Source organism: Somniosus microcephalus, unplaced genomic scaffold (assembly GCF_052327205.1).
Source record: "Somniosus microcephalus isolate GS21.2 unplaced genomic scaffold, FLI_Smic_1.0 unresolved_chr4, whole genome shotgun sequence".
In the NCBI taxonomy this organism is placed as follows: domain Eukaryota; kingdom Metazoa; phylum Chordata; class Chondrichthyes; order Squaliformes; family Somniosidae; genus Somniosus; species Somniosus microcephalus.
Genome location: NW_028225182.1, coordinates 56,086,111 through 56,110,592, shown reverse-complemented (window position 1 = coordinate 56,110,592; position 24,482 = coordinate 56,086,111). Strand labels below are relative to the sequence as shown.

The following is a 24,482-nucleotide window of genomic DNA, read 5'->3' as shown; positions in this document are numbered from 1 at the left end:
GGGCAGTACTGAGGGAGCGCCGCACTGTCGGAGGGGCAGTACTGAGGGAGCGCCGCACTGTCGGAGGGGCAGTACTGAGGGAGCGCCGCACTGTCGGAGGGGCAGTACTGAGGGAGCGCCGCACTGTCGGAGGGGCAGTACTGAGGGAGCGCTGCACTGTCGGAGGGGCAGTACTGAGGGAGCGCCACACTGTCGGAGGGGCAGTACTGAGAGAGCGCCGCACTGTTGGAGGGGCAGTACTGAGGGAGTGCCGCACTGTCGGAGGGGCAGTACTAAGGGAGCGCTACACTGTCGGAGGGGCAGTACTGAGGGAGTGCCGCACTGTCGGAGGGGCAGTACTGAGGGAGTGCCGCACTGTCGGAGGGGCAGTACTGAGGGAGCGTCGCACTGTCCGGGGATAGTACTGAGGGAGCGCTGCACTGTTGGAGGGGCAGTACTGAGGAAGGGTCGCACTGTCGGCGAGGCAGTACTGAGGGAGCACGGCACTGTCGGAGGGGAAGTGCTGAGGGTGCGCTGCACTGTCGGAGGGGCAGTACTGAGGGAACGCCGCACTGTCGGAGGGTCAGTACTGAGAGAGCGCTGTACTGTCGGAGGGGCAGTACTGTCCCCCAATGATATACAGTGACAGACCTGTCCACTCCAGTACTGTATCCCAGTGTTATACAATGACAGACCTGTACCCACCAGTACTGTACCCGTGTTATACAGCGACAGACCTGTACCCACCAGTACTGTACCCCAGTGTTATACAGTGACAGACCTGTACCCATCAGTACTGTACCTCAGTGTTATACAGTGACAGACCTGTACCCACCAGTACTGTACCCCAGTGTTATACAGTGACAGACCTGTACCCACCAGTACTGTACCCCAGTGTTATACAGCGACAGACCTGTTCCCACCAGTACTGTACCCCAGTGTTATACAGTGACAGACCTGTACCCACCAGTACTGTACCCCAGTGTTATACAGCGACAGACCAGTACCCACTAGTACTGTACCCGTGTTATACAGTGACAGACCTGTACCCACCAGTACTGTACCCCAGTGTTATACAGCGACAGGCCTGTACCCACCAGTGCTGTACCCCAGTGTTATACAGCGACAGACCTGTACCCACCAGTACAGTACCCCAGTGTTATACAGTGACAGACCTGTACCCACCAGTACTGTACCCCAGTGTTATACAGTGACAGACCTGTACCCACCAGTACTGTACCCCAGTGTTATACAGTGACAGACCTGTACCCACCAGTACTGTACCCCAATGTTATACAGCGACAGGCCTGTACCCACCAGTGCTGTACCCCAGTGTTATACAGTGACAGACCTGTACCCACCAGTACTGTACCCCAGTGTTATACAGTGACAGACCTGTACCTAACAGTACTGTACCCGTGTTATACAGTGACAGACCTATACCCACCAGTACTGTACCCCAGTGTTATACAGCAACAGACCTGTACCCACCAGTGCTGTACCCCAGTGTTATACAGCGACAGACCTGTACCCACCAGTACTGTAACCCAGTGTTATACAGTGACAGGCCTGTACCCACCAGTACTGTACCCCAGTGTTATACAGTGAAAGACCGATACCCACCAGTACTGTACCCCAATGTTATACAGTGACAGACCTGTACCCACCAGTACTGTACCCCAGTGTTATACAGTGACAGACCTAAACCCACCAGTACTGTACCCCAGTGTTATACAGTGACAGACCTGTACCCACCAGTACTGCACCCCAGTGTTATACAGTGACAGACCTGTGCCCACCAGTACTGTACCCGTGTTATACAGCGACAGACCTGTACCCACCAGTACTGTAACCCAGTGTTATACAGTGACAGACCTGCACCCACCAGTACTGTACCCCAGTGTTATACAGTGACAGACCTGTACCCACCAGTACTCTACCCCAGTGTTATAGTGACAGACCAGTACCCACCAGTACTGTACATCAGTGTTTTACAGTGACAGACCTGTACCCACCAGTACTGTACCCCAGTGTTATACAGTGACAGACCTGTGCCCACCAGTACTGTGCCCCAGTGTTATACAGTGACAGACCTGTGCCCACCAGTACTGTACCCCAGTGTTATACAGTGACAGACCTGTACCCACCAGTACTGTACCCCAGTGTTATACAGTGACATACCTGTACTCACCAGTACTGTACCCCAGTGTTATACAGCAACAGAACTGTACCCACCAGTACTGTACCCCAGTGTTATACAGCGACAGACCTGTACCCACCAGTGCTGTACCCATGTTATACAGTGACAGACCTGTACCCACCAGTACTGTACCCCAGTGTTATACAGCGACAGACCTGTCCCCACCGGTACTGTACCCCAGTGTTATACACTGACAGACCTGTACCCGCCAGTACTGTACCCCAGTGTTATACAGTGACAGACCTGTACCCGCCAGTACTGTACCCCAGTGTCATACAGTGACAGACCTGCACCCACCAGTACTGTACCCCAGTGTTATACAGCGACAGACCTGTACCCACCAGTACTGTACCCCAGTGTTATACAGCGACAGACCTGTACCCACCAGTACTGTACCCCAGTGTTATACAGCGACAGACCTGTACCCACCAGTACTGTACTCGTGTTATACAGTGACAGACCTGTACCCGCCAGTACTGTACCCCAGTGTTATACAGTGACAGACCTGTACCCGCCAGTACTGTACCCCAGTGTCATACAGTGACAGACCTGTACCCACCAGTACTGTACCCGTGTTATACAGCGACAGACCTGTCCCCACCAGTACTGTACCCCTGTGTTATACAGTGACAGACCTGTACCCACCAGTACTGTACCCCAGTGTTATACAGTGACAGACCTGTACCCACCAGTACTGTACCCCAGTGTTCTACAGTGACAGACCTGTCCCCACCAGTACTGTGTCCCTGGGAGGAGAGGAGGGATGGGAGCAGGGAGGAGAGGTGGAGTGAGTGAGGCAAGGAGGGAGAGGAGAGGAGAGGAGGGAAGGGAGGAGGGAGGGGAGGTGGGAGGGGCGGAGAGAGGGAGGGGTGAGGGATGGGAGGTGGGGAGAGGTAGGGTAGGAGGGAGGTGAGGAGGAGGGAGGGGAAGAGGGGGTGGGGAGGAGGAGAGAGGGGAGGATGAGGGAGCGAGGAGAGGAGAAAGAGGCGAGGAGGAAGGGAGGAGAGAGGGGGAGGAGGAGGGAGGGGAGAAGAGAGGGAGGAGGGGAGGAAGAGTGACGTGAGGAGGAGGGAGAGGAGGAGAGACGGAAGGGAGGAGGAGGGAGAGGAGAAGAGAGGGAGGAGGGGAGAAGAGAGGGAGGAGGGGAGAAGAGAGGGAGGAGGGGAGAAGAGAGGGAGGAGGGGAGGAGAGGGAGGAGGAGAGACGGAAGGGAGGAAGAATCTGTATTGCTGGGAGTTGGCCGCTCTCCGGGAGGCATTGTTCCAGCTTCAAACTATGAGTTCATGTGTTACTGCTGAGCCTTCCAGCGAGGACGTTACAGGGGAACGGGTTGATAGGCTTTCAGTGCTTTGTAATAAACCTAATAGGTTGGCTGGGCTGGAGACTTGGAGAAGTAGCAGCTTTAATAACATTGATAGGCTCGCAGCAGTGTGCTAGGCCTCGTGGGAAGCCATTGGCAAGCTTCCTCATAAGCCTTCCCTGTCCTAATAATATCATCAGTGCCGACTGCGAGGTGCTGACAGCACACGAGGACTCGAGGAACATTTTACTCTCTGTCTCTCTCTCTCTCTCGCTCTCTCTGTCTCTCTCTCTCTCGCTCTCTCTGTCTCTCTCTCTCGCTCTCTCTCTCGGTCTATCCTCAGTGCACGCGGGCCCGCTGGAGATCGAGCGAACAATCCCAGCCCATCCCCCTCGCTGGAAGATCCTCACGGGCCTCACTCAAACCCCACGGCCTCCCGAGCGAGCGATCGGAGGCTGCTCTCCTGACTCCAGAGTTTAACCTGCCGCGCCCACGCTCGTAACGATAGATTGTCTGACACAATCCCCCAACCTCACATCATCCGGACAAATATAGGAAATTCATTATTAATGAAGCCTGAAAGGAGGCACATGGTAAACCTTTCATCCCCACTCTCTCTCTCTCTCCTCTCCCTCTCTCCCTCTCTCTCTGTCTCTCTGTCTCTCTCTCTCCTCTCCCTCTCTCTGTCTCTCTCTCTGTCTCTCTCTCTCCTCTCCCTCTCTCTCTCTCCTCTCCCTCTCTCCCCTCTCCCTCTCTCTCTCTCCCCCTCTCCCTCTCTCTCTCTGTCTGTCTCTCTCTCTCTCTCCTCTCCCTCTGTCTCTCTCCTCTCCCTCTGTCTCTCCTCTCCCTCTCTCTCTCTCCTCTCCCTCTCTCTCTCTCTCTGTCTGTCTCTCTCTCTCTCTCCTCTCCCTCTGTCTCTCTCCTCTCCCTCTCTCTCTCTCCTCTCCCTCTCTCCCCTCTCCCTCTCTCTCCTCTCTCTCTCTCTCTCTCTCCTCTCCCCCTCTCCCTCTCTCTCTGTCTCTCTCTCTGTCTCTCTCCTCTCTCCTCTCCCCTCTCCCCCTTCTCTCTCTCTCTCCTCTCCCTCTCTCCCCTCTCCCTCTCCCCTCTCTCCTCTCCCTCTCTCCCCTCTCCCTCTCCTCTCCCTCTCTCTCTCTCTCTCCTCTCCCTCTCTCCTCTCCCTCTCTCCTCTCCCTCTCTCCTCTCCCTCTCTCCTCTCCCTCTCTCCCCCCTCTCCCTCTCCTCTCCCCTCTCCCTCTCCCCTCTCCTCTCCCCTCTCTCTCTCTCCTCTCCCTCTCTCCCCCCTCCCTCTCCTCTCCCTCTCTCTCTCTCTGTCTCTCTCTCCTCTCTCTCCTCTCCCTCTCTCCCCTCTCCCTCCCCTCTCTCTCTCTCTGTCTCTATCTCTCTCTCTCCCTCTCTCCCTCTCCTCTCCCTCTCTCTCTCCGCTCTCTCCCCTCTCTCTCTCCCTCTCTCTCCCTCTCCTCTCCCTCTCTCCCCTCTCCCACAATGCACAATTCAAATCGCTTTATTGGCATGATAAGGTACATCTTATGTTGCCAAAGCATCAAAATACATTTATGGTTGAACACATAAACGCGGTTCTATTCATACAGTTTATAAATATACATTCGCATTGTTTATATATACTCTTGTCTTAGTTTACTGGTTGTCCCTCTGTTCATGGCAAGCTGTAACATAGTGTGCCGCCAGTGTTACACAGCTTCTCTCCTCTCCCAGTAGGAATGGGAGTTTTTGGTTGTCATTCAGATTTCTGAATTCAGGGCATATTTGTGAGAATTTTTGGTAGAAATTCTCCCTGATGCCCTGATATTTTCCACAGGCTGTGAGGAAGTGCATCTCTGTCTCAACTACTCAACTACTCTCTCTCTCTCTCTCTCTCTCCCTCTCTCTCTCTCTCTCTCTCCCCTCTCCCTCTCTCTCTCTCTATTTGCATGTTTTGAAGTCTTCTCCCGCATACTGGAAAAACCACGGGGGAATAATTGGGTTGCTTGCGCCTCCCGCTAGCGGGCGCTAACGGGGCGCAAAGCAACTAGGGCCCGGGCTCGGTGCTGCCCACGCCTCCCACGAAATTTAGCGGGAGATTAGCGGCGGCAGCGGTGACCGGAAGCGCCCCATGGCACTGTGCCGCACGGCACTGCGCCACTGCCGATGACGTCATTGCTGTGCGCAGCGCCGCGGCTGCGATCTTTGGGAGCGCCCCCTAACTTACCACCGGACGCTATGTCCGCCGGGGTCAGGAGGGCCGACCTGTGGCCGGGGCGGCGCTATTTAAGGGCGAGGTGCGGGCCGGCCATTTTTGTTGCTGGCCGCCTGCCAGCACCTGCCTCCGCTGCCGTCCCCGGCCTCCTGACCCGCGGAGTGCCGGCAGCGCTCCAAGAACCCGGGCACTCCCGATCCCCGGGGGCCCAGCTGCGCCCCGGGTTGTGCTGCTCAAATCCCCTCCCCTTTCAGAAGGGGAGGAAGGCCTGTAATACTGCAGTGCGACATGCCGCGATACTGACTCGCCCCAAGAGGGCTCAAACATTCAATATCCGGCGTGGTGGCGATAATATTTCCGGGGCGGTTCGGGGCACTACTCAGTTTTGAGCCTCACATCTCTTGTATTCGCTTTGTTTTTATGTCACAGTCTCGGTTTTGAAATCTCCAATTGACCCCCGGCCTCAGCAGCTTTTTGGGGGCGAGAGTTCCAGATTTCCACCACCCTTTGTGTGAAGAAGTGCTTCCTGACATCACCCCTGAATGGCCTGGCTCTAATTTTAAGGTTCTGCCCCCTTGTTCTGGACTCCCCTCACCAGAGGAAATAGTTTCTCTCTCTCCACCCGATCAACTCCTTTAATCATCTTCAACACCTCGATTAGATCACCCCTTAATCTTCTAAACTCGAGGGAACACAAGCCCAGTCTGTGCAACCTGGCCTCGGAATTTAACCCTTTTAGCCCCCGGGTATCGTTCTGGTGAATCTGCGCTGCTCCCCCTCCAAGGCCGAGATATCCTTCCTGAGGGGCGGGGCCCAGGACTGAACCCAGTCACTCCAGGTGGGGTCTGACCCAGGCTCTGTACACCTGAAGCCTCCCTTCCTCCCCTTGGTTTTCCCAACCCTCTTCCACAACCCCCCACTGTTCTATCTCAGGAAGGCACAATGTGGCCTTTTATTACGTTAAAGGCAGCACGCGGAATCAAACCGTCGTTAGGGTCTTCCTGATCTCTACAACCGAGTGGCACCCCAGGCACCGCTGTGATGGAGGAGCCCGGGGAGAAACCTCGGACTGCAGGCATCTCCCCAATACACACACAGACACACACACAGGCACAGACACAGGCACAGACACACACACAGGCACAGACACAGACACACACACAGACACACACACAGGCACAGGCACTCACACAGACACAGACACACACACAGACACACACACACACAGACAGGCACACACACAGACACACACAGACACAGACACACTCACACAGACACAGACACAGACACACAGACACACACACAGACACACACACACAGACACACACACACAGACACTCACACAAGACACACACACACAGACACTCACACACACACAGAAACTCACACAGACACAGACACTCACACACACACAGACACACACACAGACACTCACACACACACAGACACTCACACAGACACTCACACAGACACTCACACAGACACTCACACACACAAACGGGCACACAGACACTCACACAGACACTCACACACACAAACGGGCACACAGACACTCACACACACAGACACACACACAGACAGACAGCAGAGGTTTTAAAGCTGGGGATTAGAGAGTGACGGGGAGCTGTGGCTAAATGTACAGACACAGACACAGGATAGTGCGACAAAATCAGACAAGCACAGAGCTCGTCACGACAAGATAGACTAGGTAAGCGAATCACTAAGTACATTAAAATGTAATTAGACTGCCAGCGAATAGAGAGGGCGAAAGCCCCCCTCCAGAGTTATAAAGGCACTCCAGCAACACACCGCCATACACTTAACTTCCAATTCCAGCTACAGTGCAGCAGAACAGCCTCCAGCTCCCTCACAGCACATCAAAAATGTAATGATAGATTTTGCTAAAAACTCACAGCAGTGCATTCCCCTCGAAGGCAGTTAATCTGAGAACACAGAGAGCGTTCTTTCTCAACATCTTTATTCAGCTGCCCGCACTTGCTGTGCACAAATTGGCTGCTGCGTTTCCTCCATGACAACAGTGACCACACTTCACAAGAAAGCTCGCGGACGCCCTGAGGTTATGACAGGCGCTATAGGAATGCAAGGTCTGTGTTCCTTCTTGCTAACGGTATATCTCATGGCACAATCGCACACACACACGCACTCACACACACACTCACACACACGCACTCACACTCACACACACACTCACACTCACATACTCACTCAATTCAAATTCAAATTCAAATCGCTTTATTGGCATGATAAGGTACATCTTATGTTGCCAAAGCATCAAAATACATTTATGGTTGAACACATAAACGCAGTTCTATTCATACATTGTATAAACAGGTATATCCCTGAGTGTATAAATATACATTCGCATTTTTTATATATACTCTTTTCTTAGTTTACTGGTTGTCCCTCTGTTCATGGCAAGCTATAACATAGTGTGCCGCCAGTGTTACACAGCTTCTCTCCTCTCCCAGTAGGTATGGGAGTTTTTGGTTGTCATTCAGATTTCTGAATTCAGGGCATATTTGTGAGAATTTTTCACTCACTCACACTCACACACTCACATACTCACACACTCACACACACACACTTACACTCACATACTCACTCACACACACTCACACACACACACTTACACTCACATACTCACTCACACTCACATACTCACACACACACTTACACTCACATATTCACTCACTCACACACACACACACACACACTCACTCACTCACACTCACTCACTCACACACACTCGCACACACACACACTCACACACACACACTCACACTCACACACACATGCACTCAAACACACACTCACACTCACTCACTCACACACATACACTCACAGACACACATTCACACACTCACTCACACAGACTCACTCACACACACTCACACACACACATTCACACACTCACTCACTCACACACACACACACACACTCACACACACACACACACACACTCACAGACACACATTCACACACTCGCTCACTCACACAGACTCACACACACACACTCACACACACACATTCACACACTCACTCACTCACACAGACTCACACACACACACTTCCCCACCAATGGAAAGGCTGCCTCGCTGGGACCGAGGATTGGGCCTCCCACCACCAGCTCAGCGAGCGCTGCCTCGCCAGCAGACCACATCTCGCAGAGCGTACAGGAGACAATCCCCGAGCTACCTCAAGCAGCGAGATAGGAGGTACTCCAAAGTGAAACACGCTCTCGGGTGTTATGGTGAGTGCAGTGGGAAGCTGAACGCTCTCTCACTATCTGCAAACCGCTAACTCTCTGGTCACGTTCAGGACGCCATGACGAGACTTCGTGCCGCTCTGCAAACTCCGATTGGGTGGGGGGGGGGGGGGGCGGGGCAAATTTCACCAACGTCAGAATTTATTCTATTAAAGAAAGACTTGCATTTCTCCAGCACCTTTCACCACCTCAGGACGTCCCAGAGCGCTTTACAGCCAATGAAGTACTTCTTTTGAAGTGCAGTCACTGTTGTAATGTAGGTGTAATGATATCAGCAAATAGTGATGATATTTGTCTGTGTTTGATTACTTATGCCTTACAGCATATTTGTCTGTGTTTTTGATTACTTGTGCCGGACCAGCAGAGGTCATGTGAGAGACAAGCAGTCCAGAGGAGTTTTACTTTCAGTTTCATTCTAGATGCATCACAGCATAGTGTGTTCTGTAAAGAGCTGTAGAAAGTCTTGAACAAGACTTTAGATTAAACAACATTCTCTTTCAGAAATGAGTCTTTATTGAACCCAAAAAGAAATCAAAACATGATGTCAGAAGTGGCTGAAAGAGAAAAAATCTGAAGTTAGCAACTTGATGGGACAGTGAAAGCAGTTGTGGCAAGTAAGCGAAATCAGCTCTCCACATATTAGCAAGCCAGAAGAGAACATCGTTGCTTACCATTAGAGAATAGCTAACGAAGTGAAAAAATGGAAGGTTTACTCCCACCGGCGACGCTTCAATTGACAGGTAATGTGGCTGAAAACTGGAGAAGGTTCAAACAACGTTTAGAATTGTATTTAGCGGCAATCGGAGCTGACGAGAAAAGTGATAAACAAAAATCGTCCGTGTTCTTACATGTCGTGAGTGATGCAGCGCTGGAGGTATATAATAATTTCATATTTGCTGTTGATGGAGACAAAATGAAGCTAGATAAAATAATGGAACAGTTTGAGGCCTACTGCATACCTAAACGCAACGTGACCTTTGAGAGGCACAAATTTTTCACATGTGTACAGAAAATCGGCGAGACTATTGATCAGTATGTGACTGAACTGAGAAACCGGAGCAAATCGTGTGAATTTGGGGGACTCACAGACTCGCTGATAAAAGACAGACTGGTGTGTGGTATTCCAGATAATGGTCTAAGGGAAAGGCTGCTAAGAGAGCAAGATCTAGACCTGGGAAACGCCATAGCACTGTGTAGGGCTACAGAGACTGTGAAGTTGCAGGCAAAGGAGCTGTTCAGTGACAGTAGCTACAACGTGGATGCAGTGAGAAAGAACGGATACAAACCGTTTAACAAAGAGAGCGCCAATGTGAAAAAAGAGACGTGGCCAGCAAACGAAAATGGAAGAGACAATCGGAAGTCATGTAGTCGATGCGGTACACAGCATCCACCAAGAAAGTGTCCAGCATATGGTAAAACATGCAATAGATGCAACAAAAGCAACCATTATGCCCGTTGCTGTAAGAACCAAGCGCAACAAAGCAAGGTCCATACAGTAGATGAAAGCGAGATAGAGGAATTCAATGTAGATGTTGTGTCTGAAAACAAAAAAGAGAGACTGGATGTTGACACTAAAAGTGAATGACATACACATTCCATTTAAATTGGATACTGGAGCACAAGTTAATGTGATATCAGAGACCGATTTTAAGAGAACTAGACCCAGACCAAAGTTACATGGAATACAAGTGAAAGTGACAGGATACTCAGGTACTGATATACCAGTGAAAGGAAAATGCATTGTCAAAGTAACACACAAGGACAGAGAGCACACACTAGCATTAATCGTGGTGCCAAAGGATGTGCAAGCCATACTAGGTTTAAAAGCCTGTGAGAGACTGAACCTGGTAAAGAGAGTCCTCGTTGTGGAAAGTGAAAGAGAGACAGTCTATGATGAACTGAATGTTGCGTACACACCGGGTAAGCTGATGTATACAGCAGACACGTTGTCCAGAGCTGTTGACCCAAGTGAGCCCGCAAACACCACAATGGATGAAAAAGTGAACGCCTACGTGGACATGATCACAAGTGCACTGCCCATAGCAGATGCAAAAATGGAGCTCATAAAGACTGAGACAAACAAAGATGAAACAATGAGACGACTGAGAAAAAGCATCTTGGATGGATGGCCCAACATGAAGCAAGACTGCTCACCTGATATAGCAGAGTACTGGAACTGCAGGGCGGAACTATCAGTGGTCGAAGACATCATCTACAAAGGAAGTAAAATAGTTATCCCAAAGAGTCTGAGAAGAGAGATGCTAAAAAAGATCCATGGAGGACATCTGGGAATCGAAAAGTGTAAGAAAAGAGCACGAGAGGTGATGTACTGGCCACGAATCAACCAAGATGTGACAAATGAGGTGTCAAACTGCACAATATGCCTGAAATATCGAGCAAGCAATCCGGTAGAACCACTAAAGCCACACCCAGCACCAGACAGACCTTACCAGAAGGTAGGCGCTGACCTATTCGTATGTCAAGGGAAGGACTATCTTGTCGTCACAGACTATTACTCCCTGTATCCAGAGGTTTGTAGACTGTACACCACCACTGCAGAAGCTGTGATAAGAAGTATGAAAGCCATATTCTCCAGACATGGCGTGGCAAGCGAGGTCTTCACAGACAACGGACCCCAGTTTAACAATGCAAATTTCCGACACTTTGCCAAAGAGTGGGACTTTGTCCACACAACGTCAAGTCCTCACTATCCACAGTCCAATGGACTAGTGGAAAAATCGGTCCAGACAGTGAAAAGACTGATGTACAAGGCAAAAGACAGTGGAACTGACTTCTACCAAAGCATGCTTGTATACCGCACAACGCCGCTCGAGTGTGGTATGTCACCAGCCCAACTCCTGATGGGACGTCGGCTAAGGTCAAACCTACCCATCCCGGAGAACCTCCTGAAAACAAAAGAGGGGGAGAAAGTGAGGAAGTTCAAAGAGCAACAGAAAGAAAAGCAAAAGTACTACTATGACAGAGGAACACAAAACCTACCTGAACTCCACACTTGTGACCAAGTAAGGTTGAAAGACAAAACAAACACATGGACTCAGAAGGGAACTGTCCTGAGTGAAGTTCAACCAAGATCATACACCATTCAGACAGATGAGGGTGCTGTTCTGAGAAGAAATCGTCGAGATCTTCTCATGGGACCAGCCACAGCAGGTCAAGAGACTGATACTGGTGAACAACCTGATCACACAGCTGAGAACCAATCATCTGAGTCAACAACTCAGATTCAAGGACAATCAATCAGAAAATCCTCAAGACACGTGAAGCCTCCTGAGAGACTCATTGAGCAAATTTAAGGACTATTGTTAAAGAAGGAAGTAATGTTATCTTATTCTTTCTTCAAGTTCTAGTGTATTGACATATTTCATGTGAACACACAAAGCAAGGGTAAAAAACCTTGATCATGATAATGATAATGTAAGTTCATTAAATGTTGTTAGTTAAAAGTAAAATACTTTTGTTTTAAGAAAGGGAGATGTAATGATATCAGCAAATAGTGATGATATTTGTCTGTGTTTGATTACTTATGCCTTACAGCATATTTGTCTGTGTTTTTGATTACTTGTGCCGGACCAGCAGAGGTCATGTGAGAGACAAGAAGTCCAGAGGAGTTTTACTTTCAGTTTCATTCTAGATGCATCACAGCATAGTGTGTTCTGTAAAAAGCTGTAGAAAGTCTTGAACAAGACTTTAGATTAAACAACATTCTCTTTCAGAAATGAGTCTTTATTGAACCCAAAAAGAAATCAAAACAGTAGGAAGGGCAGGAAAAAAGGAAAAGGAGGTGGGGTAGCATTGCTGGTTAAAGAGGAGATTAACACAATAGTAAGGAAGGATATTAGCTCTGATGATGTGGAATCCGTATGGGCAGAGCTGAGAAATACCAAGGGGCAGAGAAACCTGGGTGTCCTTGTGCACCAGTCGCTGAAGGTAAGCATGCAGGTGCAGCAGGCGATAAGAAGGCAAATGGTATGTTGGCCTTCATAGCGAGAGGGTTCGAGTACAGGAACAAGGATGTCTTGCTGCAGTTGTACAGGGCCTTGGTGAGACCGCACCTTGAGTATTGTGTGCAGTTTTGGTCGCCTTACCTGAGGAAGGATGTTCTTGCCATGGAGAGAGTGCAGCGAAGATTCACCAGGCTGATACCTGGGATGGCAGGAATGACGTATGAGGAGAGATTGGGTCGATTAGGCTTATACTCACTGGAGTTTAGAAGAATGAGAGGGGATCTCATTGAAACTTATAAAATTCTAACAGGACTAGACAGACTAGATGCAGGAAGGATGTTCCCGATGGCGAGGGAGTCCAGAACCAGGGGTCACAGTCTAAGGATAAGGGATAAGCCATTTAGGACAGAGATGAGGAGGAATTTCTTCACCCAGAGAGTGGTGAACCTGTGGAATTCTCTACCACAGAAGGCAGTTGAGGCCAATTCATTAAATATATTCAAGAAGGAGTTAGATATATTTCTTAAGGCTAAAGCAATCAAGGGATATGGGGAGAAGGCAGGGACAGGGTACTGAATTTGGATGATCAGCCATGATCTCATTGAATGGCAGAGCAGGCTCAAGGGGCCGAATGGCCGACTCCTGCTCCTATCTTCTATGTTTCTATGATACGAGGCAGCCAATTTGCACACAGCAAGCTCCCACAAACGGCAATGTGATAAATGACCAGATCATCTGTTTTAGTGATGTTGGTTGAGGGATAAACATTGGCCCCAGGACACCGGGGAGAACTCCCCCCTGCTCTTCTTCCAATAGTGGCTGTGGGATCTTTCACGTCCACCTGAGAGGGCAGACGGGGCCTCGGTTTAACGTCCCATCTAAGTCGGATTTCTTCCCCCTCGTTCAATAAACATAAATTCGTTAAAACCGCAAGTGTTGGTCCTACCCAGGTAGCTCTGTACGTCCCAGCAGGTCTGCGCTGTGTGCTGATCCCACACTCTAATAGGGTAGGTGCTGGACTAGGGTCAGCGGTCAGCAAGGCTGCTTTGTGCTGCAGCTGGGCGAGGGCAGGGTGAAACCCCAGCAAGGAGTGAATATTCCAAGTCTAGACTTTGGCAATGAATTCCACTCAAAGCTTGACAGAAGATCCTTCCCCAGGTTCTAGACCTTGAAACTTAAGCAGATAAACCTTTTCTCAAACATCCTCCCATCCCCAATACAAATCACAGAGTGAGGTGAGGCCATTCAGCCCATCAAGGCTATTTCCCCCCACAGCCCATGTACACTCTCCCCTATCACAGACTCTACCCACCCATTTAATCTCCTCCCACAGCCCATGGACACTCTCCCCTATCACAGACTCTACCCACCCATTTAATCTCCTCCAACAGCCCATGGACACTCTCCCCTATCACAGACTCCACCCACCCATTTAATCTCCTCCCACAGCCCATGTACACTCTCCCCTATCACAGACTCCACCCACCCATTTAATCTCCTCCCACAGCCCATGTACACTCTCCCCTATCACAGACTCCACCCACCCATTTAATCTCCTCCCACAGCCCATGGACACTCTCCCCTATCACAGACTCTACCCACCCATTTAATCCCCTCCCACAGCCCATGGACACTCTCCCCTATCACAGACTCTACCCACCCATTCAATCTCCTCCCACAGCCCATGTACACTCTCCCCTATCACAGACTCTACCCACCCATTTAATCTCCTCCCACAGCCCATGGACACTCTCCCCTATCATGGACTCTACCCACCCATTTAATCTCCTCCCACAGCCCATGGACACTCTCCCCTATCACAGACTCTACCCACCCATTTAATCTCCTCCCACAGCCCATGTGCACTCTCCCCTATCACAGACTCTACCCACCCATTTAATCTCCTCCCACAGCCCATGGACACTCTCCCCTATCACAGACTCTACCCACCCATTTAATCTCCTCCCACAGCCCATGGACACTCTCCCCTATCATGGACTCTACCCACCCATTTAATCTCCTCCCACAGCCCATGGACACTCTCCCCTATCACAGACTCTACCCACCCATTTAATCTCCTCCCACAGCCCATGTGCACTCTCCCCTATCACAGACTCTACCCACCCATTTAATCTCCTCCCACAGCCCATGGACACTCTCCCCTATCACAGACTCTACCCACCCATTTAATCTCCTCCCACAGCCCATGGACACTCTCCCCTATCACAGACTCTACCCACCCATTTAATCTCCTCCCACAGCCCATGGACACTCTCCCCTATCACGGACTCTCCCCACCCATTTAATCTCCTCCCACAGCCCATGGACACTCTCCCCTATCACAGACTCTACCCACCCATTTAATCTCCTCCCACAGCCCATGGACACTCTCCCCTATCACTGACTCTACCCACCCATTTAATCTCCTCCCACAGCCCATGTACACTCTCCCCTATCACGGACTCTACCCACCCATTTAATCTCCTCCCACGGCCCATGTACACTCTCCCCTATCACAGACTCTACCCACCCATTCAATCTCCTCCCACAGCCCATGTACACTCTCCCCTATCACAGACTCTACCCACCCATTGAATCTCCTCCCACAGCCCATGTACACTCTCCCCTATCACAGACTCTACCCACCCATTTAATCTCCTCCCACAGCCCATGGACACTCTCCCCTATCACGGACTCTGACCAACTTGCCTACTCTCCTGCATAAATGAACAGTGAAAGTTCGATCTATCCAATCTCTGGAACCTATCTCTAACCTTCCTCCTTGATGCCTTCCTTGATCTGACCTCTCCATGGGCCCAGTAGGTCAGGAGATCCATGTTCCACACCGTCTTTGGTTATCTCCATGTCCACTCATCCTTCTAATGCTCCATGAACCTACAACTCACCCTGGTCTCCTCGTTAATTGAGATACGCGGTAAGCTAACCCTGCGGGTTGCAAGCTGTTCAACGGTCAGAGTCCAAGATGGTAGCCAACTGCAACCAGCGCAGTCATCGAACCCCACAGCACAGGAGGAGGCCATTCGGCCCATCGTGCCCGTGCCGGCTCTTTGAACGAGCTCTCGAATTAGTCCCACTCCCCCCTGCTCTTTCCCCACAGCCCTGTGAATTTTTCCCCTTCCAGTATTTCTCCAATTCCCTTTTGAAAGTTACTGTTGAATCTGCTTCCACCGCCCTTTCAGGCAGCGCGTTCCAGATCACAACAACTCGCTGTGTAAAAACATTCTCCTCATCTCCCCTCTGGTTCTTTTGCCGATTATCTTCAATCTGTGTCCTCTGGTTACCGACCCTCCTGCCACTGGAAACAGTTTCTCCTTATTTACTCCATCGAAACCCCTCATGATTTTGAACGCCTCGATTAAATCTCCCCTTAACCTTCTCTGCTCTAAGGAGAACAATCCCAGCTTCATAATCATAATCAACTTTATTGCCATTGTTAGTGCACAAGTGCAGTACAACGAAATGTAGGCTTGCGGCTCCCGAGAGTGTACATTTAGATTAAGACATTTAAACATTCAACATACATTTGGCTTGTAATACATTAACATAAACATAACCATAATAAAGTGCATTGGCAGATGTGCAGGCTTTAGAGTTTATTTGTGGAGTTCAGTAGGATGACAGCCCTGGGAAAGAAGCTGTTCCTAAATCTGGTCGTTCGGGTGCGAATGCATCTGTAGCGTCTCCCAGATGGCAGGAGGGCGAACAGACTGTGACTGGGGTGGGTAGGGTCTTTGATGATGGACCGTGACCTCCGTAAACAGCGTTTCTGGTATATGTGCTCTATGGTCGGTAGCCGGGTGCCGGTAATGCGTTGGGCAGTTTTGACTACCCGCTGCAGGGCTTTCCAGTCATAGTAGCTACAGCTGCCATACCATACTGTGATACAGTTCGTCAGGATGCTCTCTATTGTGCAGCGGTAAAAGTTAGAGAGGATCAGGGGTGACAGGTTACATCCCTTCAGCCTCCTTAGGAAATATAGGCGCTGCTGGGCCTTCTTCACCAAAGAGGAGGTATTGAGGGACCAGGAGAGGTCTTCCGTGATGTGGACTCCGAGGAACTTAAAGCTGTCCACCCTTTCCACCACAGCCCCATGGATGTGGATGGGGGTGTGACTTCCGCCTTTAGACTTCCTGAAGTCCACAATGATTTCCTTGGTTTTCTTGATGTTAAGGGACATAAGTGACATCCCTCATCCCTGGGACCATTCTGGTAAATCTCCTCTGCACCCTCTCCAAGGCCTTGACATCCTTCCTAAAGTGCGGTGCCCAGAATTGGACACAATACTCCAGCTGAGGCCTAACCAGGGATTGATAAAGGGTTTAGCCTAACTTCCTTGCTCCAATTTTAGTTTAAAGACTGGTTCTAAAGAGAAATACTGTCGGATGTTGGGGACAACAAGCGTTGGGGTGTTTGAGCAGGGTCGCCGTACCTGATGAGTTTTCCTTGTCCACTCTTATGTTGGGGTCTAACCCAGGCTTTTCGCTGGAGGGCAGCTGGTCCTGCTTGTCACCTGGTCCCTTGGGCTGTAGTGGCGCGTTCGGATCTGGGGAACAAACAGAGGCGAGGGTTTTCCGTGATTTCTCCGACAGTTCGAGAGTCGTTGCCTGCGTTTGGGGGAGGGGAGGATGGGCGGCCGTGGGCGGTTTTCACAGGGTTGGTTGAAGGTCTATTCGACGCTGTATCAATCACTCAATGTGTCACCATCTCATCACAACTTGTATTTTCACAGCGCCTTTAACGTAGTTAAACATCAGGAGGCGCTTCACGGGTGCGATTGTCAAACACCCAGCCACAGAAGGAGATATTAGGACAGGTGACCCAAGGAGGGAGGGAGGAGGAGAGAGGAAGGGGGAGGGAGGAGAGAGGGAGAGGGAGAGAGAGAGAGGGAAGGAGGGAGAGAGGGAGGAAGGAGGGAGAGAGGGAGGAGGGAGGGAGGAGGAGAGAGGAAGGAAGAGGGAGGGATGGAGAAGAGAGGGAGGGAGGGAGGAGGAGGGGAGACGGAGGGAGGAGGAGAGAGGGAGAGAGAGAGAGAGAGGGGTGGAGGGAGAGAGAGATGGAGGGAGGAGGAGAGAGGAAGGAAGAGGGAGGGATGGAGAAGAGAGGGAGGGAGGAGGAGGGGAGACGGAGGGAGGAGGAGAGAGGGAGAGAGAGAGAGAGAGAGGGGTGGAGGGAGGAGGAGAGAGGGAGAGAGGGAGAGACAGAGAGAGGTGGAGGGAGGAGAGATGGAGGGAGGAGGAGAGAGGAAGGAGGAGGGAGGGATGGAGGGAGAGAGGAGGGAGAGAGGAGGAGAGACGGAGGGAGGAGGAGAGAGGAAGGAGGAGGGAGGGATGGAGGGAGAGAGGAGAAAGGGAGAGAGAGAGAGAGGGAGGAGGGAGGGAGGGATGGAGGAAGGGAGGAGAGAGGGAGAGAGAGTGAGGGAGGAGGGAGGGAGGAGGGAGGGAGGAGGGAGAGAGGAGAGAGGAAGTAGAGGTGTGAGGGGAGGGGATGGAAAAAGAGTGATCGGAGTGAGGAAACAGATGAGAGAGGGAAGAGCGGGAAGGAAGGAGAGAGGGAGGGAGGGAGGAGAGAGGGAGGGAGGAGGAGAGAGGAAGGGAGGAGGGAGGGAGGAGGAGAGGAGGGAGGGAGGAGGAGAGGAGGGAGGAGGAGGAGAGAGGAAGTAGAGGTGTGAGGGGAGGGAAAAAGAGGGGTTGGAGGTGAGGAGACAGAGATGAGAGGGGGAAGGAAGGAAAGAGGGAGGGAGGAGAGAGGGGAGGGGTGGGGTTGAGGGGGAGTGAGTCATGAATCGCTGGGGAGATGGGAAACCTCTACTGCTGTTCTACTTTGATGTCCCTACCCCCACCGTCCCAATCAGGGTGGTGTCTCGCCCTCTGATGGACCAGCTCGCTCTGCGCACACAAGCCTGCCCCTGGGAGCGAGGCCTCTGCCCCTGTGGGTTGGACGTAGGGCGGACTGTGGGGTTGAGAGAGAGAGAGAGAGAGAGAGCGGGAAACAGAGAAGTGCGTCGAGCATGACCGTATACAACGAGAGGCGGACCGGCGAGAGCGGGAGGGAGGGAGAGTCAGGTCTGGTCGCAGGGGGAGCGGAGGAGTGCGCCAGGAAGGATCAGAAGGAACTCCGGGATAAGTGCCGGAGCGCCGGCGGATCGGAGACACGAGGATCGCCAAACCGAGCTGGGCGCATCTCCCCAGCGACATCTCACCTTGCAAAGGAAATGAAACTATTCACAGCGAGACGTGAAGGATGAATGTGTGGGGCCCTGCCAGGAGTGTGAGAGGTGAGAGGGAGACGGGGCGGACAGCAGAGACCCTCAACACTAATTCCATTCTACTCCTCTTGCTGTGAAGAATTGCTGCCCAGCTAACCATTGATGTAGTTGCGTACATATCACGTCGGGGCAAGATCGAACTTCAGACATACACGAAAGACTATCAAACATCTTATTACTCTCTCCCAACACCTTCGAGCCAAGTGCGAGGGGCGGGGGGGCAAGCATTGGGATCCAGTGAACCCTGACCTGCGCGCGAGGGAAAGGTCGATCGCTCCTTTCAAACGGGCACGCTGCGTTAAAGGTCCCCATTGCGTTAAAGCCCGCTCACCGCCCCGCTGCCCTCCCTCCGCTCTCCGACTGTGGGCAGTGACAGCGCTGAGACCCCCTATCACCGCGCCCCCCCCCCGCCCCGCCAGTCCTCACTGCTCCCCCCTGTCAACACTCAAACTCAGGAAGATTCCAGTGAGTGATGGAACGTGAAAGAAAGACAGACTCGCGTTTCTCCCGCGCCTTTCACCACCTCAGGACGTCCCAAAGCGCTTTACAACCAATGAAGTACTTTTTGAAGTGTGGTCCCTGTTGTAATGTAGGAAACGTGGCAGACAATTTGCACACAGCAAGCTCCCACAAACAGCAATGTGATAATGGCCAGATCATCGGTTTTAGTGATGTTGATTGATAGATAAATATTGGCCCCAGGACACCGGGGAGAACTCCCCCTGCTCTTCTTTGGAACACTGCCATGGGAGGACAGACGGGGCCTTGGTTTAATGTTCCCTCAGTATCGCCCCTCCGACAGTGCGGCCCTCCCTCAGTATCGCACCTCCGACAGTGCGGCCCTCCCTCAGTACTGCCCCTCCGACAGTGCGGCGCTCCCTCAGTACTACCCCTCCGACAGTGTGGCGCTCCCTCAGTACTGCCCCTCCGACAGTGCGGCGCTCCCTCAGTACTGCCCCTCCGACAGTGCGGCGCTCCCTCAGTACTGCTTCTCCGACAGTGCGGCGCTCCCTCAGTATCGCCCCTCCAACAGTGCGGCGCTCCCTCAGTACTGCCCCTCCAACAGTGCGGCGCTCCCTCAGTACTGCCCCTCCAACAGTGCGGCGCTCCCTCAGTACTGCCCCTCCAACAGTGCGGTGTTCCCTCAGTATCGCCCCTCCGACAGTGTGGCGCTCCCTCAGTACTGCCCCTCCGACAGTGCGGCACTCCCTCAGTACTGCCCCTCCAACAGTGCAGCACTCCCTCAGTACTGCCCCTCCGACAGTGCGGCGCTCCCTCAGTACTGCCCCTCCGACAGTGCAGCACCCCCTCAGTACTGCCCCTCCGACAGTGCGGCGCTCCCTCAGTACTGCCCCTCCGACAGTGCGGCGCTCCCTCAGTACTGCCCCTCCGACAGTGTGGCGCTCCCTTAGTACTGCCCCTCCGACAGTGTGGCGCTCCCTCAGTACTGCCCCTCCGACAGTGCGGTGCTCCCTCAGTACTGCCCCTCCGACAGTGCGGCGCTCCCTCAGTACTGCCCCTCCGACAGTGCGGCGCTCCCTCAGTACTGCCCCTCCGACAGTGCGGCGCTCCCTCAGTACTGCCCCTCCGACAGTGCGGCGCTCCCTCAGTACTGCCCCTCCGACAGTGCGGCTCTCCCTCAGTACTGCCCCTCCGACAGTGCGGCGCTCCCTCAGTACTGGCACTGGGGGAGTGTCGGCCTGGATTTTGTGCTCGAGTCTTTGGAGCGGGGACTCGAACCCACGACCTCCTGACTCTGAGGCGAACGTGCTGCTCACACAGCCACGGGTATCAACAGAGTGCAGCCCAGCAGCCCCGGGAGAGGGCGGATAGATGAGGAAAGGTTTCCTGAGACACTGGCTGGCGTTGCGGGGCTGTCCCGTGAGCGGTGCCGAGCAGGAGATCATTGGAATGAAGATGTCTCTCGGATAAATGCAAGGTCACCGTGGCGAGTAAATTCTACCTGTCCAGGAGGAGAATGAAATGACACTCTGAATAAATGTACATGCATCAATGTCGCTCCAGGGCAATCTGCTCGTCGCTGACACTGCCTGTCAAACAGATGTCTACTCTGGTGGGGGGCGGACGGAGGGGGGCGGGGGACTGGATTCAAGGTCCCTGCTCCACGGAATGCTCTCAACCGCAATATTTCCATCCGGACACAATGTGCCAGCCACAGGGAACACTGGCAAATCCCCCTTTCCTCCTGAAGGCTTCGATTGTAGGGAATCATCCGAATGAGATCGAGTCTGCGGCACAGAAACAGGCCATTCGGGCCCCCTTGCTCCGTGCCGGTGTTTCTGCCCCACACCAGCCTCCTCCCACCCCCTCCTCATCTCACCCCATCACCGTACCCTTCTATTCCTTTCCCCCCTCGTGTGTTTATCCAGCTTCCCCTTAAATGCATCTCTGCTATTCACCACAAAGAAGGAAAGTCTTGCGTTTCTCCAGCGCCTTTCACCACCTCAGGACGTCCCAAAGCGCTTCACACCCAATGAAGGACTTCCCGAAGTGTGGTCACTGTTATAATGTAGGAAACGCGGCAGCCAATCTGCACACAGCAAGATTCCACAAACAGCAATGTGATAATGACCAGATCATCTGCTTTAGTGATGTTGGTTGAGGGATAAATATCGGCCCCAGGACACCGGGGAGAACTCCCCCTGCTCTTCTTCGAAATAGGGCCATGGGATCTTTTACATCCACCTGAGAGAGCACACGGGGCCTCAGTTTAACATCTCATCCGAAAGACAGCATCTCCGACAGTGCGGCGCTCCCTCAGTACTGCCCCTCCGACAGTGCTGCGCTCCCTCAGTACTGCCCCTCTGACAGTGCGGTGCTCCCTCAGTACTGCCCCTCCGACAGTGCGGCACTCCCTCAGGACCGCCCCTCCGACAGTGCGGCGCTCCCTCAGTACTGCCCCTTCGACAGTGCGGCGCTCCCTCAGTACTGCCCCTCCGACAGTGCGGCGCTCCCTCTGTACTGCCCCTCTGACAATGCGGCGCTCCCTCAGTACTGCCCCTCCGACAGTGCGGCGCTCCCTCAGTACTGCCCCTCCGACAGTGCGGCGCTCCCTCAGTACTGCCCCTCCGACAGTGCGGCGCTCCCTCAGTACTGCCCCTCCGACAGTGCGGCGCTCCCTCAGTACTGCCCCTCCGACAGTGCGGCGCTCCCTCAGTACTGCCCCTCCGACAGTGCTGCGCTCCCTCAGTACTGCCCCTCTGACAGTGCGGTGCTCCCTCAGTACTGCCCCTCCGACAGTGCGGCACTCCCTCAGGACCGCCCCTCCGACAGTGCGGCGCTCCCTCAGTACTGCCCCTTCGACAGTGCGGCGCTCCCTCAGTACTGCCCCTCCGACAGTGCGGCGCTCCCTCTGTACTGCCCCTCTGACAATGCGGCGCTCCCTCAGTACTGCCCCTCCGACAGTGCGGCGCTCCCTCAGTACTGCCCCTCCGACAGTGCGGCGCTCCCTCAGTACTGCCCCTCCGACAGTGCGGCGCTCCCTCAGCACTGCCCCTCCGACAGTGCGGCTCTCCCTCAGTACTGCCCCTCCGACAGTGCGGTTCTCCCTCAGTACTGCCCCTCCGACAATGCGGCTCTCCCTCAGTACTGCCCCTCCGACAGTGCAGCGCTCCCTCAGTACTGCCCCTCCGACAGTGCGGCGCTCCCTCAGCACTGCCCCTCCGACAATGCGGCTCTCCCTCAGTACTGCCCCTCTGACAGTGCAGCGCTCCCTCAGTACTGCCCCTCCGACAGTGCGGCTCTCCCTCAGTACTGCCCCTCCGACAGTGCGGCGCTCCCTCAGTACTGCCCCTCCGACAATGCGGCTCTCCCTCAGTACTGCCCCTCTGACAGTGCGGCGCTCCCTCAGTACTGTCCCTCCGACAGTGCGGCGCTCCCTCAGTACTGCCCCTCCGACAGTGCAGCGCTCCCTCATTACTGCCTCTCCGACAGTGCGGCGCTCCCTCAGTACTGCCCCTCCGACAGTGCGGCGCTCCCTCAGTACTGCCCCTCCGACAGTGCGGCACTCCCTCAGTACTGCCCCTCCGACAGTGCGGCGCTCCCTCAGTACTGCCTCTCCGACAGTGCGGCACTCCCTCAGTACTGCCCCTCCGACAGTGCGGCGCTCCCTCAGTACTGCCCCTCCGACAGTGCGGCGCTCCCTCAGTACTGCCCCTCCGACAGTGCGGCGCTCCCTCAGTACTGCCCCTCCGACAGTGCGGCGCTCCCTCAGTACCGCCCCTCCGACAGTGCGGCGCTCCCTCAGTACTGCCCCTCCGACAGTGCGGCGCTCCCTCAGTACTGCCCCTCCGACAGTGCGGCGCTCCCTCAGTACTGCCCCTCCGACAGTGCGGCGCTCCCTCAGTACTGACCCTCCGACAGTGCGGCACTCCCTCAGTACTGCCCCTCCGACAGTGCGGCGCTCCCTCAGTACCGCCCCTCCGACAGTGCGGCGCTCCCTCAGTACTGACCCTCCGACAGTGCAGCGCTCCCTCAGTACTGCCCCTCCGACAGTGCAGCGCTCCCTCAGTACTGCCACTCCAACAGTGCGGCTCTCCCTCAGTACTGACCCTCCGACAGTGCGGCGCTCCCTCAGTACTGACCCTCCGACAGTGCGGCGCTCCCTCAGTACTGCCCCTCCGACAGTGCGGCGCTCCCTCAGTACTGCCCCTCCGACAGTGCGGCGCTCCCTCAGTACTGACCCTCCGACAGTGCGGCGCTCCCTCAGTACTGCCCCTCCGACAGTGCGGCGCTCCCTCAGTACTGCCCCTCCGACAGTGCGGCGCTCCCTCAGTACTGCCCCTATGTCTTTCGGATGAGACGTTAAACCGAGGCCCCGTCTGCTCTCTCAGGTGGATGTGAAAGATCCCACGGCCACTATTTTGAAGAAGAGCAGGGGAGTTCTCCCCGTTGTCCTGGGGCCAATATTTATCCCTCAACCAACATCACTAAACAGATGGGCCTATAAATTCGGTGAAGCCCCGCCAGCACGTTTGCGCCGGAAATTTAGCGCCCGCCGCCGAGCCAGTTGTGCCCGCCCCAAATTCACTTTCAGCGCCCCAAAGCGGAAGCGGGCGCTGGTACAGGGTGTGCCCGCCCCGCTTGGGGCGCTGAAAGTGAATTTCAGTGCTCCCGGTCCCGCTGCGCCACCCGATGCGGTGCGGCAGGCTGCTGTACCTCAGGCCTCCCCCTTCTCTTAAGGGGGAGGTGCCTGCAACGGCCGGAGCCCCGTTGAAAGTGCCGGCAAAAG

The 24,482-nt window shown here is 53.6% G+C and overlaps 1 pseudogene across 1 annotated transcript in view; it reads right to left on the bottom strand.

Moving 5' to 3' along the window:
* Nucleotides 1-24,482, bottom strand: part of LOC147091128 (ephrin-B2-like) — a 376,707-nt pseudogene that overhangs the window by 7,749 nt on the left and 344,476 nt on the right. The window contains exon 4 of the transcript XR_015075379.1: nt 17,396-17,509. The product of XR_015075379.1 is annotated as an ephrin-B2-like (transcript). The remainder of the gene's footprint in view (nt 1-17,395; nt 17,510-24,482) is intronic.